At 35.6% G+C, this 15,641-nt stretch overlaps 1 pseudogene; it reads left to right on the top strand.

Moving 5' to 3' along the window:
* Window positions 1-15,641, top strand: part of LOC119534920 — a 145,557-nt pseudogene that overhangs the window by 61,250 nt on the left and 68,666 nt on the right.

Below are 15,641 nucleotides of genomic sequence, written 5' to 3'. Positions count from 1 at the left end.
ATTATATTGTTTATAATTTAGCATAATTTGAAGACATTTGGCAATTCATGGGTTAACCTGTGTCCCTTTATTTTTTTGTGTCAGGAATGATAAAGCTATTGGGCTCACTAGACAGGGAAGCTGAACCACAGTACGAGGTAGCTGTGAGAATAACGGACTTGGACAAAGATGCTATCCCCGACCCCCTCAGACAGAGGAGTAGTACTGCTGAGGTGACCATCACTGTTCTGGTAAGAGTGAGTCATGGCTTGTAATGTTGTTATCCCTCCGGGGATGTCTTCTTGGGAAATAACAAAGAGGGGAAGTTGTGAATGGCTGAAGTTCGGGGCCCTCAGCATGGACCTTAGGACCCAAGATATTAAAACTGTATCATACAAAGATAAAAATTGTTCTTACATACAAGCCGGTCTGTGTGATTCCTGAACTAATTTGATTGTCTCACTAACCTGAATTTAGATTAATGGAACCTAATCTCAGAATGTATTTGTGACATTATTGAAGCAATCATTCTATAGTTATAATATTTCCATAAACACATTTGTTTTCTATAGTCTCAGGGTGTTACTCTTTTTGATACATTTTTATCTGTTTCTCTGCCTAATTGTCCTCTCTTCCTCTCTGGTTTTGACTAAAGAAGTATTTTCATGTTTTCACTAGTAAAGATTTCAAAAGGTCAGCTACGAAGGTTCACAAACATGAAGAATGGAGACAAGAACTTCTAATTATATAAATATATTTTAATATCCAAAGCAAAACTATATTTGTGTTGGCTTGTTCAAAACTTGCATCAATACATTCTGTGCATTACTTATACTGGTAGAATATGTGAAAAGAAAAATTCTCCTTTAGAGAGAGTGCCGAAATTTCTTCATCTTATGACTTTGCTTGTACTCCCTCTTGCTACTTGAGAGCAGTAGGGATTCCAGCACGGGTACTATAAAGCAGGCAATGACTTCTAATAAAAGAGACTTAAAACCATGATATTGTTTACAGCCTGTGCATACTCCTACATAGTGAACACATTCGTATGTGTTCTTGTTGAGCTAAAATCCTTAGCAGTGCCCATGACTCAGTGTTAAATCCCCACTATAGCCTTGTTATGTCTGGAAAACACAATGAACCAGGCCAAAAATCTTTGTGGAGAGAAATTTAATGAAGTGACTTGAGTGGTTTCAACCATGACTCAGAGGATGTCATAAGCTAATGAACATGCTGGCCTTCTACAAGCTTTTAAAAACATGCCTCAAGTGCATTCTAAGTTACATTATAAGTATCAGTAAGATGTCCTTTGCATTTGCACTTCTATACACTTATAATTTCCATTTCAATTCATGTGTTCACGTAAGTAAGAGAACAAGAGTTCTCTTTGTTCTTCAGCCACAAAGCATTTACATTTATTTCTCTTATGGGGAGAAGGATTTATTCTAGAGTAAATATTTGATTTCTTGAGACTAGGCAAAAAGCTATACATTTACCACCATCAGATAGGTGGGCTTAATTTTTGCCTAAATATCTTACTGAATTAAAATAACTTTCTTCTGAAGACACTTACAACCACAATTTGGGTGGAAGATATCAGAAAAGTTTTATTCAGAAAAACAAATTGAGGTCAAATTCCCAAACTTAATACAATTCTTTTTTTATGCTTCACCTTGTTTCAAACATGATTGAAGCTGACATAGCCAGATAAATACAATATAGGAAATCTACTTAAATTAGAAGTAGATGAATGGATCTCAATTTCAATCACAAGAATAAACAAACAAGAAAAATCTATAGTTTTCCAAAAATGCAAGATGAAAACTAATCTGTTTTAGTGAACGTAAAACTGTTGTAAACCTATAATATAAAAACTGTATTCTTGGAAAAGTAATTGATACCTGGATAAATGGGACATACTAGGAAATCTAGATAGAAGATAGTAGATTAGTGCTGCATCATATAAATGGTTTTGGAATAATAAACCAGTTTGTAAAAAAAATGAAGTATGCTGCCTACTCTAACTAGGTAGATTAAATATTTAAATGTAAACAAAAATGAACTCTAAATTTACATGAAGAAACTTAATATTTTTACTATCTTGAATATGGGGAAGGACTTTCAAGGAGCAACAAAGCAGGCAACATATAAGACAAGACTGATTAACTACAAAAAAACATTTAAAGCTTCAGTATTTCAGAATTACCTAAAAATAAATTGAAAGATAAAACATCAAACTGACAAAATATATTTGGAGTATTTATACAAAATTTATACAGAATTAATACCTTTAGTCAAAAAAAGAGCTTTTGATAATCAAAAATAAAAAATGACAATCTCACCAAAAAGATGACAAACTGATGAATTCTAAGTTACTATAAGAAAAAATTAGCAATTTTGCTAATAAGGAAAGAAAGAAAACTTTAAAAAACAGAATTCACTTGCACCTGCTAAAGCAGGAAAAAAAGCATAATATTTTACAGGGGGAAACATATTGAGAATGCAAAAGTCATTTTTTTTCTGAGAATTTAAATTGAATTGGCACCATTCTTCTGAAGGATTTTTGACAATGCATACAAATTATTATTCATATTTTATATGTGAAGAAACTGATGTTTACATAGGTTAAATAACCAGCCTAGTATGGTTATCAAAAGCAGAGCCAGACCTTGGACCTAGCTGTGGTGGAAAATTATATCATAACAAACATATTATTTTCTAAACTTTATTTTTATTTGCAAATATGTCATGGATATCTTTAAATATTTCATTAAATATTCTTATTCACATCATATCAATAGCTTTTGAAAATTTTAATTGAAGCAATTATAGTACAGACTACCTTTGCTTCTAAAGCAATACCAACAAAATGACAATGAAAAGCCTTCCCAAAACAGCACTCAAGAAGCATGTAAACTATCTCCTGCTATATTCTCCAAGATAAACAGTTTCAAAGTGTATGTCAAAGTATTTTAATGAGATGAATTTTATGGAATTCTTTAGCTATTGCCAACTTCAAATTTGTTCTTGTTAATTGATTAGTTGATCTGTAGCTCTTTTTTTGTGGAATAATCATCTTCTTGAGTCATAGGTTTCTAACACAACTGTTAGGTCATGACAATGAACTGTGTCATGGTGATAAACTGGTTGTTAAAAACTACGTATTTCACAGAAGCAAGGGTTGGAGGGACACACTTTTGCTTTGACAAAATTGGGCATTGAACTTTTAAAGAATGTTTTCAAAAGAAATGGGATTCAGAACACATCTCATTTTTACCCTAGAGGAAATTAGTGTCTGATTTATGAAAAGCCAATTGCATGAATCGCAAGGAAATTTGAAAACCTTGTTAGGCTATTGTTGTCACCTAACCCACTCATCTCCTCTTGTCCTTGGACCATAACATGTGCTTTTAGGCCACTGGGTTTTGCTCAAGTTTATCTCTCAATTTAATGTGCCCTCTACTCTCTTTTGTATCTCCTAGCATTTCGCTTATCTTTCAAGGACTGTAGGACTTACTTTTGAAGTAAAATGCAAGTGCTGAGTGCCAACTACATGGCAGGTCCTATGGTCACACTATGAACTCATTTCTCTGCTCTCTGGAAAATTGCAGGACCACTTTTTAAATGTTTTTGCCTTGTGTTTTCTTGATATCTTTCAGTGTGTGTACTTATTCTTATCCAATGTTACACTCCTACTGAGAGACGGGGCTGAAAGATGCTCTACCTGGGGTTGTGAGACGACAAACTGGTTTGGAATGTAAATTACAGAAAACACAAATATCTTTTCTTTTCTGTGAAGAAGAGACTTGAGTTTTCACAGCCACTGGGAAACAGGAAATAAGACATTGGGTACACAAAAAAGCAAGGAGTCACAACCCCCATAAAAAAGGGGGGCTTCGTAATGAAAAGATGAAAGGGACATCTCCACATACTTGCCTAGGAAGGCAACAAGAAAGCTTGCCCTTTATAGGTTTTGGCTCTAAATTAAGGCGGGGGGTGGAGGGGACTGTACCTTATGCATATACGGAGATTTAATTAACACAAACTGAAAGATATCAAGAAAATACAGGGCAAGAACATTTAAAAAGTGGCCCTGGGTTTTTTGTTTTGTTTTGTTTTATTTTGAGGAGTTCCTGGCATAAAGAGAAGCAAAACTATTCTGGAAAAGCCTAACCACCTAAGCTGCAGAAAATTCTCACAAAAATAACTTAGCTGAATATGAGCACACAATGTAAAATCACAAAGCAAAAAACCATGACTTCCAGAGCACCAAAATCGTCAGTATCCAGTTATTTCATGCCCGATTCACTTGATGTAAATTAGAATGATTGGGGTGCTGTAACATTGTGCCTGGCTGTAATACACTGGCTAGCTAGCTCCCTTCCTGAGGTTACTTGGTGAGCAGGAATGGTCTGTTTCCTTGGTGTTGTGTGGCCTCTTTCTGACTCATGTAAAAATGATGATATGACAATGCCATGGCTTTGTTTTATATTAGTTAACTACTGGTTGTTATATCATTTAGCTGCTAATTGTTAGCATATTATAGGATGTTTACTGCATAATAAATCTACACAAAAACTATGTTGACATATTTGGCTGCCTTTTGTGGAAGAAACATACTTGGAAAAATAACTATATTTTTAACAAGTTATTTCTATAACAGAGATGTTTGGGATTTAGTGGCTATAATGTGGATATTGCACCTAGTCTCAGATCATCAAGCCATTCTGAACTTTTAACAAAGTGCAGGTAGTGAAATTAGATGTTGTCCTGATGTTTAGAAGGGCACTTTTGTATTGTAAAAAAAGAAGTTTGAAGTCATTTAGGATGGTGCTAGTTGAGAAATTCCTGTTATAGCATCCAATCAATTTGCCTTTATGTTACAAGGAGTCTCATGTAGTACTTAAAAAGCTAGTAAAATATATGCATGGGAAAATTGGAAAGTAATTCTAAGATCAGATGTACCGAAGAAATTTCAACAAGTTTTCTTGTCAAATCATTATAGCTGAAACAAGTTTTTAAAAAGACAGGAAAGTTGTATTTTTAAGTGAATGTGACCTTGGTGCTTTCAGTCACCTACTATTGTTGTGCATGATATAAATTAGAAAGAGGACTATCCTGTGAAACAAGGCAAATAACTGAAAGGAAATATGATTTTATCTAATCAGAGACAACTTTTCTATCTATAAGACTCAAAGTAACAAATCAATATGCATCAAAAATGCTCCTGCTTTGACCTGAAGAAAAGCAGCCAGGAATTTCTTTACTGATGCAAAAATATATATAGCAAAACCCATTTCACAGCACAATCATACATTGTCTATTACACCATCGTGTACTTGTTGACAAGAATTTGCATACCAAATTGAAGGCTGTTTTGTCTCCTGCAAAGAGTATGATACATTTCCTCAGAGGATAGTTTCTAAATCATTGCTGTCTCTTCAGTGGTTCTCTGAAAAAATTGTTACCAAACATGTCCATTATTTCCAAACCAGTGTTCAGATGCTTCATTTCTGAAATGTGTAAAAATATAAGTCATTTTCTTTACCTCTAAAACAGTTATAGAGTAAATGACTTACAAATCAATGTTTGTCCTTCCTTGAGTATGTTTATAGGAGTGGTCAAACTTCAAAGTCAACCCTGTTCTAAAGAAGCTAGTATGAAACAGCATGGTAATGGCCACTTTAAATTTATCTAGTGTTTTAAGAAAACTGCCTATTTGGAAAAGAAAAATTTTACTAACTTTGTTTTCCAACAGAGTAGTGTTTAGAAAGTACAGAAATGATCATCAGAAATGACAAGATATTACCAAGAGTCATGTTTCTCTCAGAGGCCTTTTTTTCTCTTGGAGATCTTTTTGTACCAAAATATGGATATTAGACCTATTTATCTTTAACTGGGATACCTATGAACTAAAAGAGCCAATAAGCTATATCCACATGTTATTTAGAGATAATGCTGTAGTCATATTTTTTGTGCCATCACATAGTATTTAAGAACACACACTTATTCAGACTTCCTGGATATGAATCTTGGCTTTACTATTTACTATTTTTATGAGCTTGGGCAAGTTACTGACCCTCTCTTGCCTTGTTTCCTTATTCTAAAATGATGATAACAATATTATCTAGCCCAGAAGGTGGAGATGAGGTTTAAATAAGCGAATATTTTTGACGAACTAACTCATTGTCTGCACTATACAAGGGCTTTTTGGTAAATAGATAAACGAGAACCATTTCCACAACTGGAGAAGAAATTGATGAAAAACACTATTCTTTTGGGTCTACATACTTGAGTAAGATTGGATTTACATCATTTATTCATCAAAACAAAAGCCAGAACCACTTAAATGTGACTGATAAGCATTTCAAAAAATGTTTTCTTTTTTTTTTTTTACACATTATGAAATTAAAACTACATCACAAAAGTCACTAAGCTTGGAAAAGTTTAAAAGCACAATGTTTCTTGAATTGTTTACATTGTTATGAAACTTGAACTGTAAATCTATTGCTTTCATGCACTAAATGTGGCATAGCTTAAGAATTTTGAAATATAGCATAAAGAACTAACCTATTGCAGACATATTTATAAAATATGTGAGAGCACATTTTGAGGGAAAAAAAAAAAGAATGCAAGCTGAAAGAAACAAAAGAAAAGTACACCACAATTTTAGTAGATCTCTGCAATGGAAATTAATTGTTCTTTCCTTGATGTTCCAATTTTTTCTTATATGTATATTTTGTCCCCGAAATCTTTCTGACATTTTGTAGTAAGCCTTTTAAAATTCTGTTAAATCGTTAAGGCAGTTTTCTTTCTTAGATGTCCTTTATCTCTACAAACAAGCATAGGATTTTTTTAATTATCTACTAAATGAACACAACTATACTGGACTATAATTCTATAGGAGCCTTGAGTGGAAAAATGCATTAGGGCCTAAGTACTTATTGTCACTGAGTATAAGAATATTAGAGATGGGGAAAACCTAAGAGAAGCCGGCATTTCCCCTCCCATTTTACGCAAAAGGAAACAGAATTGCCTTATTGAAGGTCAAAAGTAAAGTGATTACTGCTGGTTCTCCAACCGTGTAGCTTTGAAATTGAAGTCATGGCAGAAACATCGCTTTGTCTTCACCAGATCCTGTTTAATTTTCTGGGTACACAAAGACTGCATTTCGTACCAATTCTTCTGTGAGATTGGGGCCCTATGGATGTGGGCAGAAACCATTCCCAAGCCTGGACAGTTGTCCATGTGCTCACATTTCCTTTGCAAGGTGATTTTTGAAGGTTATCTTTTAAAGGCAGAAACATTGCAAGATGGAAGGAATGTGGGTCCCCAATCACTGCTTGAAAAGCACAAAACACTTGTATTCCTGAGCTCTATTTGCCTAATCTGTGAAACAAGGGTGATGAATTACAAGGTTATTTTTTGCTGGAAAGTTAAATGATTTGGTGGTTCTTTGAGATAAAATTAGAATAAGGAGGGAGAGAGAAACGGTGATAGTTGAAAGTAATAATGATCTTTTGCTCAAGTAGAAGAATCCTGACCATACTGGTAGGCAGAAATGTGGAGAGTGGGTTGATTGAATAAAGAAAGAGGGAAAGAAATTTTTAGACCTATTGGGAAAAGGAATACCATAGGGGTATTGTATTACAATGAAAAACTTGACTGGTCTTTGTCTCCAGTTTCTGCAGAAGCAATCCCTGAGTCTTTGGAATTTCCTGTGATGGGTGTTTTTTGTTCTTCATGATAGGCCCAGGACCACAACTAACGGCTACAGGGCAGGGCTGGCCACATCTGCAGTCTTAGGGTGACAGTAGCCTCACCAGATAGACCAATCATGAATGAAGGGGTTGGGACTTTGTGCTGTCCTATCAGCCCACCTCTCTAAACTTGGAGGAGAGGAGGACTACAGATTGTGTTCAACCACCTGGATATTGATTCTATCAATCATGCCTAAGAAATGGATCCCCATAAAAACTCAGACACTCAAAGCTGAGATGAGCTTCAATGATTGAGAACCTTGCTGTGCTGGCATGGTTACATTTTCTGACTCTGTGGAGAAAACACAGAAATTTGTGCTTGAGACCCTCCCAAACCTCACCTTACGCTTCTCTTCTTTTGGTTTCTTCTTATTTGTATTTTTTTTTTTCACTATTCTTTAACTAAAATAGTAAGTGTAGCATTTTCAGTGAGCTCTGTGAGTCATTCTAGCAAATTATCAAACTTGAGAGCATGATGGGAACCCCCAAATTTGTAGCAAGTTGGTCAGAAAGGCAAGTGGCCTGAATCCCCGAAATTGCAGCTGGTACCTGAAGGGCAATCTTGTAGATGATTGCCCTTAACCTGTAGGGTCTGGTCTAAACTCCTGGTAGAGTAAATATTGCATTGATTGATTGAGTTACTAGCAGTATTTACAGTTGGTGTTAGATGCTGTGGTGGAAGTTGCAGAAATTTCTGTAATGTTTATAGGTATTAACCCTATGAATGAGAGAGAAAATTCATTGTCTCTCAGGAACTGCTTATCAAGGGCTTACCAGTCAGGTGCTATTCCAAATGCTTTGTATATAATTTATCTTTTAATTCTCACAAAGTAAGAAACTGGTTGTTTTCTTGCCCAGAAACCTGTTGTGAAGACAAGATTTGAACCCAAAAGTTCTGACTGCAGAATGTGTAGACTGGTAAGTAGAAGCCTGTGGTTGGAGAACTGTTTGAAAACTTATCAGACTGGTAACTTGGCAGAATCATTTGCTATATGGAATCTCAGTTTCCTTAGGTCTCCTTAGTCATCAAATAAGCACAATGTTTTCATTCCCATCTATCTCTTGGAGCTATTGTGATGATTACCTGAGAAATTCTACTTTTTAAAAGGTTAAACATGATATATATGTAGCACATTTGATAAAAATAGAATAACAGTACATAGAAGTCTTTAGTTCAGGGGAGAAGATTCAGGAACTTAGTCTTAAATGGCTTTGATTATTTCAGTGAAGTAGAAAAGGCCATATATTGTACTGAAAATGAAGAGACAAATAGTATTGGAAGCTTAAAGGGCATGGAAAAGATTTGGACAAGTTAATATTGGATAATCCCCAGTAGAATTGCAATTTTTACTCCAGTTTGTTAATGGGAAAATTTCCAGGCCATAACAAAGGAAATTCCAGATTATGATTTAGCAGACACTCTCATATTGGCTTCAGTGCCATTTTGCTTTCTATATAGTTTTCAACATTTCATACCATCTTATATTAGTGGAGTGTGTCCGACATGCAATTGCCTTGCTATGGAAACCAGAATTTCTTGTGAGATTATGAGCATTAGGATGACAATGGCATTGGATACCTACACCCACAGAAGAGCTTTTCTTCCGAGTTTTCTCTCTCTTTTTTTTTTTTTTTTTTTTTTTAACTTCTTTGGCCCAAACAAGAAAATGCAGAAAATAAAGCCTGTAAAGGGTTCTGGGTTTTATTTTTGTTTTTGTTTGAATCTGAATGTGAGTATGAGTTTGCTTCCATTTCCAATCCTGTTGTTGTTTAAACCTACTATTTACAATGCCACAATTTTTAATAGCTGTGATAAAGCAAGGGTAGGAAGCAATACTGTTATTTTTTGTTGTTGTTTGGGCTCAAAGCAGAGTCTGTGTGAGAAAAAAAACAAAGGGCAAATTACATCTATGCCCACTCACAACTGGAAAGCCCTTGTAAGTTAAAGTAATTAAAGTCCAGCTTCTGGCTGGAGACTCTGAGTGTATAAACCCCAGAGATAACATAAAAACGGCCTTCCGTGCATCCTCTGAGACAGAGGATATTCAATCAGATTCTAAGAACTCAAGAACATGTGTTTTACAAGGGAGAAAGCCAAAATACAAACTTCTTGTAAGTACTACAAATACTATATGGAAAACTGGTCCTGTAAACCAAGAAAAACATAATAAAGCAATGATTTTTGAATCCTACTATGCCAGCTAAGGGACCTATTCCAGTCTTTCATCCTACTTTCCAAAAAAATATGACCTAATAAAAGGGGAAAATTGGACTAGTAGTGCAAGTACCATTTCTGTTTCACTAAGCAAACCTTTTAAGAATGGCAAACTTGAATTCTATCACTTGCAAAATTAAACAGTTTTCAGGACAGAGAGGAGAGATCATTGTTTGTCTTGGTTCTAGTATTATATGATAGTTGGGGTTAGTATTTGTATGTGATTTCACATAAAGCTGTAGGATCATAGCATATTCATCCTGTTTAAGTTGTAGTGAGGCTCCCAATATGTACGGAGAATAGGGATTCTCCCTCTGTATTTGGGAATATTTTTTTGTATTTACTGCATTTATTATGTTTGTTTATAGCTGGTAAGACAGAATAGACTTCAGTAGTGAAATCATAAATTACACTTAGCAGAAACTCCATCCTTACACAAAAAGTACATGATATTGACTAGAATTTTGAATTACAAAACAGGAACAATGACATTTTATCAATTCCCACATTTTTCGTATGGCATTATACTTTGTGTTGGTTCATAATATTTTTAAATCTTACTTTATTCAATTTAGTTATACTTACTTTCATTGTACTTTAAGGCTATGCTGTCACCTCCTGAAGGATTATTTCTGTTTGTGTTTTGCAATGTTTAAATGTGAGCTTATCTTAGGAGGTGTTTTTTTTTTTTTTTTTATTCTTTTATATGGAAAGCCCATGTGACTGGCTTGTAAAAATATCACTCAAGAAAGATTTGTCTTTATTTCTGTTGTGCACTCTATGAATATCATGTGCTCTGGATTGAATTTTACATTAATCATTTCAGGATTTCAACAGTATGAAAATAGGGTAAATTTAAACTTGATACCAGAACAGATATAGGTTGTGATTTTTACTTCTTCCAAGAAACTTTTCGTTTCCCTTCCCAGAGCCCTGGGCAGAGAAAAGCTTTCTGTTTCTTGCTGTGAGCAGAACATGTCCAGTGTGACTTCCATTGAGAGCACCCACTCTAATGAGTCCTAACTCTGCACAAACTTGTCAGCTTCAATTCCTCACCTAATGCAGTCTCAGGACTTATTCTCCTATCATCCTTCTGCAGACATTAATGCCAACTTTCTTACTGTTTCTTACTGTGCAAATTTGATATCCTCTAGGGTCAGTGCAGAGTGAGTTTGGGTCCTTCCTGCTTGGCTTTCAGTTTCCTCTCCATTTGTGGCATCTGCAGATCTCCCCTTTTTTCCCATAAATTCAATTCAGTAAATTATAATCTAGCATTTTAGGTATTTTGTAGTAGAAGGAAATAGAAATGTGATAGGACCCTTTAATTTATTGTATACAGTTTACTTCAGGTGCACAAAATTGGACTTTTGGTCATCTTTGGTTCATAACTCACTCCATCATTGCCCTAGGTGATCTGCTTTATTTAATTATAATAATATTATTGGTGCCTGTGAACTCACCACCAAAATAATACACAAGATTTTGACAATAAGGCAGTGCAATGGGGAAAGATAAAACAAGCAGACCAAAAAAAAACACAGGAGACACTCTGAAATTTAAACTGTCTTTGGAAATACAGCTTGCAAAAGTAGGCCCAACCTGTGTGCTAAATGTAAACATGGTGACTGCCTGCTAAAATAAAAGATTTAACTACGGCCCAGTGTCTCCTAATATAAGAGATAAAATGTCCAGATATGTTAAAAAAATCACCTGTGATATAAAAAATCAGAAAAATAACCACTTGAATGAGTAAAAACAAATGACTATTGCCGATACTGAAATGAATCAGGAGCTGGAATTATCTGACAAGGATTTTAAAGCAGCTGTCATAAATATGCTTAAATAATCAATTACAAATTCACTTGAAACAAATTAAAAATTAGAAAATGCCAGCAAACAAATAGAAATTATAAACAAAGAGCGAGATGGAAATTATAGAATTGAAAAATACAACAGAAATAAAAAAAAATGACACTAGATGTGTTCAGTAGAAGAATAGACAGAACAGAGGATAGAATCAGTGAACCGGAAGAACATCAATAGAAGTCAGCCTATCTTGATCAACAGAAAATGGACTGCCAAAAAAAAAAAAAAAAAAAAAAAAGCAAAAACAAAAGAAGAAGAAGAATAAAGAAAAGAGCATCTGGGATGTGTAGAACAAGATAGAACATAGACTTAAAGTATGTCTGAAGAAAAAATGGCTGAAAAATTCCAAAATTTGATGAAAGAAAGAAAATGGCATTTCCACAATTCATTGCAAGTACAAAAAGTCACATACCTAAGTTGTAATATATGTATATTGTAATACCCAGAATGAACAATACAAAAACTACACAAAGAAATACATTTGAAAACACTAATCAGTAAATCAAAATTAAATGCAAAATTGCAAGTGTCACAGAGGAAAAAAAAGAAAAAAAACAACAGAGGAATGAAAACTGAAAGAAACAAACAGAAAACAAAAATAAATGGCAAACATAAGCTACAACATATCAATAATTACATTAAATGAAAATGTAAATACATCAGTCAAAAGACAAAAAAAAGTGGGAAGACGGTAGTGTAGGGAGCTCCAGGAATCAGTCCCTCAAGAACTACTATTAAACATGCAGGAAATAGCTGAATTAACTATTTTGAAACACCAGAATCTGTTAGAACACTGTGAAGCTTCCAGGGAAGAGCAGGAGGAAGAAGCTGTTAAACTGTGGTAAACATCAGTGAATTGCAGGGTCTCTGCACTGAGTGACTTGGCTATCTTAGCCTAACCCCCAACCTCGCAGCAGGCAGCAGTGAAGTACTCAACCCCAGCACCTCGCACAGTTTGCTGGTGCCACAGTGGGACATAAAGACCCCCAAACCTGGGGGTGTGTAGTCTGATCACTAATCACTGCTTTTGATTATCTACATCAGATTACTGGGGGCCTGGCTCTGAGGGTGGCATTGCTCTCACTTTCCCTGGGCAAAAGCGGCAAAAGAGCCATATAGAACCCTTCCCCAAAACTATGAAAAACTGTTAAAGGGCTGCATTTACTGGGTACATCCTGAACCAAGAAAATTCAGTTTCAAAGAGCTATAGGAGAAGCTCCTGGCACCCTTCCTGGTCCCTCCATCATCCTCTTTCCAGGGCAGTTTGGAACCAGCCTGTGATCCCTTTGCAGGTCTTTGGCCTTGTTCTAGCTGGGAAAGACTAACTTGGAAAACTCTTTTCTGGCAGGCCCCACTCCCATAATTTACCCTTCAGGCAAAAGCTGCTTGAGACAGCAACAGAAGTGTGAAAAACAATTTGAGTTGCTTGTTGGCCTGGAGCAAAGGCTTAGTTGTTTTAAGTCCTGAGGTGGAGCATCCAGGAGGAGGAAAAGGTCTATTTCCAGGGGAGTAGGGAGGGCCAAATTCCTATAAATAGGGGAACTCCTAAGGCCACTAGCAAGCAGAAGCCCAGGACAAGATACAGGCCCAAAAGAGACAGGGAGCTCCCTGAACTTTGCAGTCACCTTGGGCTGGCATTCTTGGTAAGAGGACTGAATCCTGCAGGAGAGCACCAGCCAATGCAAAGTCAATTTGCAAAGACTGGAAAGGTGTTTTTTGCATTAGCTTATTTGGTTTTGTTAGCGTCTGACACTCAAGAAAATGTCTGTCATGTCGCTAGCTGGATACAAACTCAAGAAACAAGACATTTCACAGAATAAATTCCAGAGTTAATGTTTAAAATTTATAGTGTGCAACAAAGGATTCAAGAAAAACAAAGAAACAGGAAATGATGGCCCATCTAAAGAAGAGGATAAAAAGCCAGAAAACACCAATGGAAAAATCCAGACTGTGGACATTCTAGACAAAGACTTTAAAGAAAGGATTTTCGGTATGTTCAAGGAGATGAAGGAAAATGCAAAGAAAGAACTAAAGGATATCAGGAAATCAATGAATGAACAATATGAGACACTCAATAAAAAGAGAGAAATTTTTAAAAATAAACAAATAGAGCTACTGAAATTGAAGACCACAATAACTGAAATGAAAAGTACCCAAGAGGATTACAACAGCAGATTGGGGATGGCAGAAGAAAGAATCAGAGCATCAGTGACCTCGAAGACAAGATAATTGAAATGAGTCAGACTGAGGAGCAGAAAGAAAAAAAGAATTATAAAGAATGAAAATAGCCTAAAGTCCTGTGGGACACCATCAAGCATACCAATATACACATTATGAAAGTCCCAGAGGGAAAAGAAGGAGAGAAAGGAGTAGAAGGAACATTCAAAGAATTAATGACAGAAAACTTCCCAAACTTGAGAAAAGGTATGAATGTGTATATCCAAGAATCCCACTGAACACCAAACAAGTTAAAATTGACAAGGAATAGAATGTTATGGTCAAACTGTCAAATGAAAAATTCAAGGAAAGAGTTTTGACAGCTGCAAGACAAAAGCAAGTGTCATGTGTTTTGGATGTTATGTGAAAGATCTTTGGGCAATGAGGTGCAAACACAGATAGCCAGTCATTTGAGAATGCATGAAAAACAGCTTTGTTAGATCAAAGGCCCAGGAGGAAGAATGGGGATAAAGATGGCAGCAGAGGGGCCAGTTGGGTTTACCTAGCATAGGCTCTTGCAGGGGCTCATGAAGAAGAGGGGTCATGAAGCACATGCAGGTCCACGGCTCTTACCATTAGTGTGACCCAGAAGGAAGGAGTAAGGCTTTCCCATGGATACTGGGGATTGGAAGTTTCAAACTACACAGTGTGAAGAGCAGAAGCGGCAAGGGACATTTTGAGAAGATGAGGAAGCTGAGGGCAGCTTCTTATCCAAGTGAAATGGTGATACACGCCTTACTAGTAAATTATGCAGCATGAAAGGACAAGGAGCCATTCAGAGAAGTGGCAGGGTCCATTCAGAGAAACTAAGGGTGGCTCTTGTGATCCTTACTAGTAGTGTCTACTCCCAGGGTAGGGCTAGCTGGGGTGTTTACTAAAAAGGGAAAATAAGCCAGGCAGGATAACAAGGCACTAAATGTAATTTCTTTTATGCCATTATAATGTACAAAGGGGTCTCAATTAGACTAAGTGCTGATTTCTCATCAGAAACCATGCAGGCAAGGAGGCAGTGGATTGAAATACCTAAAATATTAAGAGATATTAATTGCCAACCCCCAATTTTAAATTTGGGGAGACTTTCTTTCAAAAATGAAGGAAAGGTTAAGACATTTCCAGATAAACAGGGAATGTAGTGCAGGTCTAATTCATTACCACTAGACCTTCCCTACAAGCAATGCTAATCAAGTTGTTCAGATTGAAAGGAAAGGACACTAGACAGTGGTTCAAAGCAGCATAAAGAAATACAGGACTCCAGTAAAAATAACCCTATGGGTAGTTATAAATGCCGGTACTATTGTGCTGTACTTTTTTGGTATGTAACTCCACTTCTTATTTCTTACAGATGCTAAAATGCAAATGCATAAAAAGTAATGATAAATCTATGGTGTCAGATATATAATGTACAAAGATATAATTTGTATCAATAATGAGAAAAGGATGGGGGGCATAGGATATAGTAATAGTGTATATGTTATACTATTGAAGTTAAGTTGGTATCAAATAAAAAATGATTGTTATATATTTAAGATGTTAAATCTTAACTCCATGGTAACCACAAAGAATATATATGTAAAATATGTAAAATATATCCATAAAGAAATGAT

This window comes from Choloepus didactylus, chromosome 5 (genome assembly GCF_015220235.1).
Source record: "Choloepus didactylus isolate mChoDid1 chromosome 5, mChoDid1.pri, whole genome shotgun sequence".
Classification (NCBI taxonomy): domain Eukaryota; kingdom Metazoa; phylum Chordata; class Mammalia; order Pilosa; family Megalonychidae; genus Choloepus; species Choloepus didactylus.
Note: the sequence above shows the minus strand (reverse complement) of the source record. Positions and strands in the feature narration are given on the sequence as shown.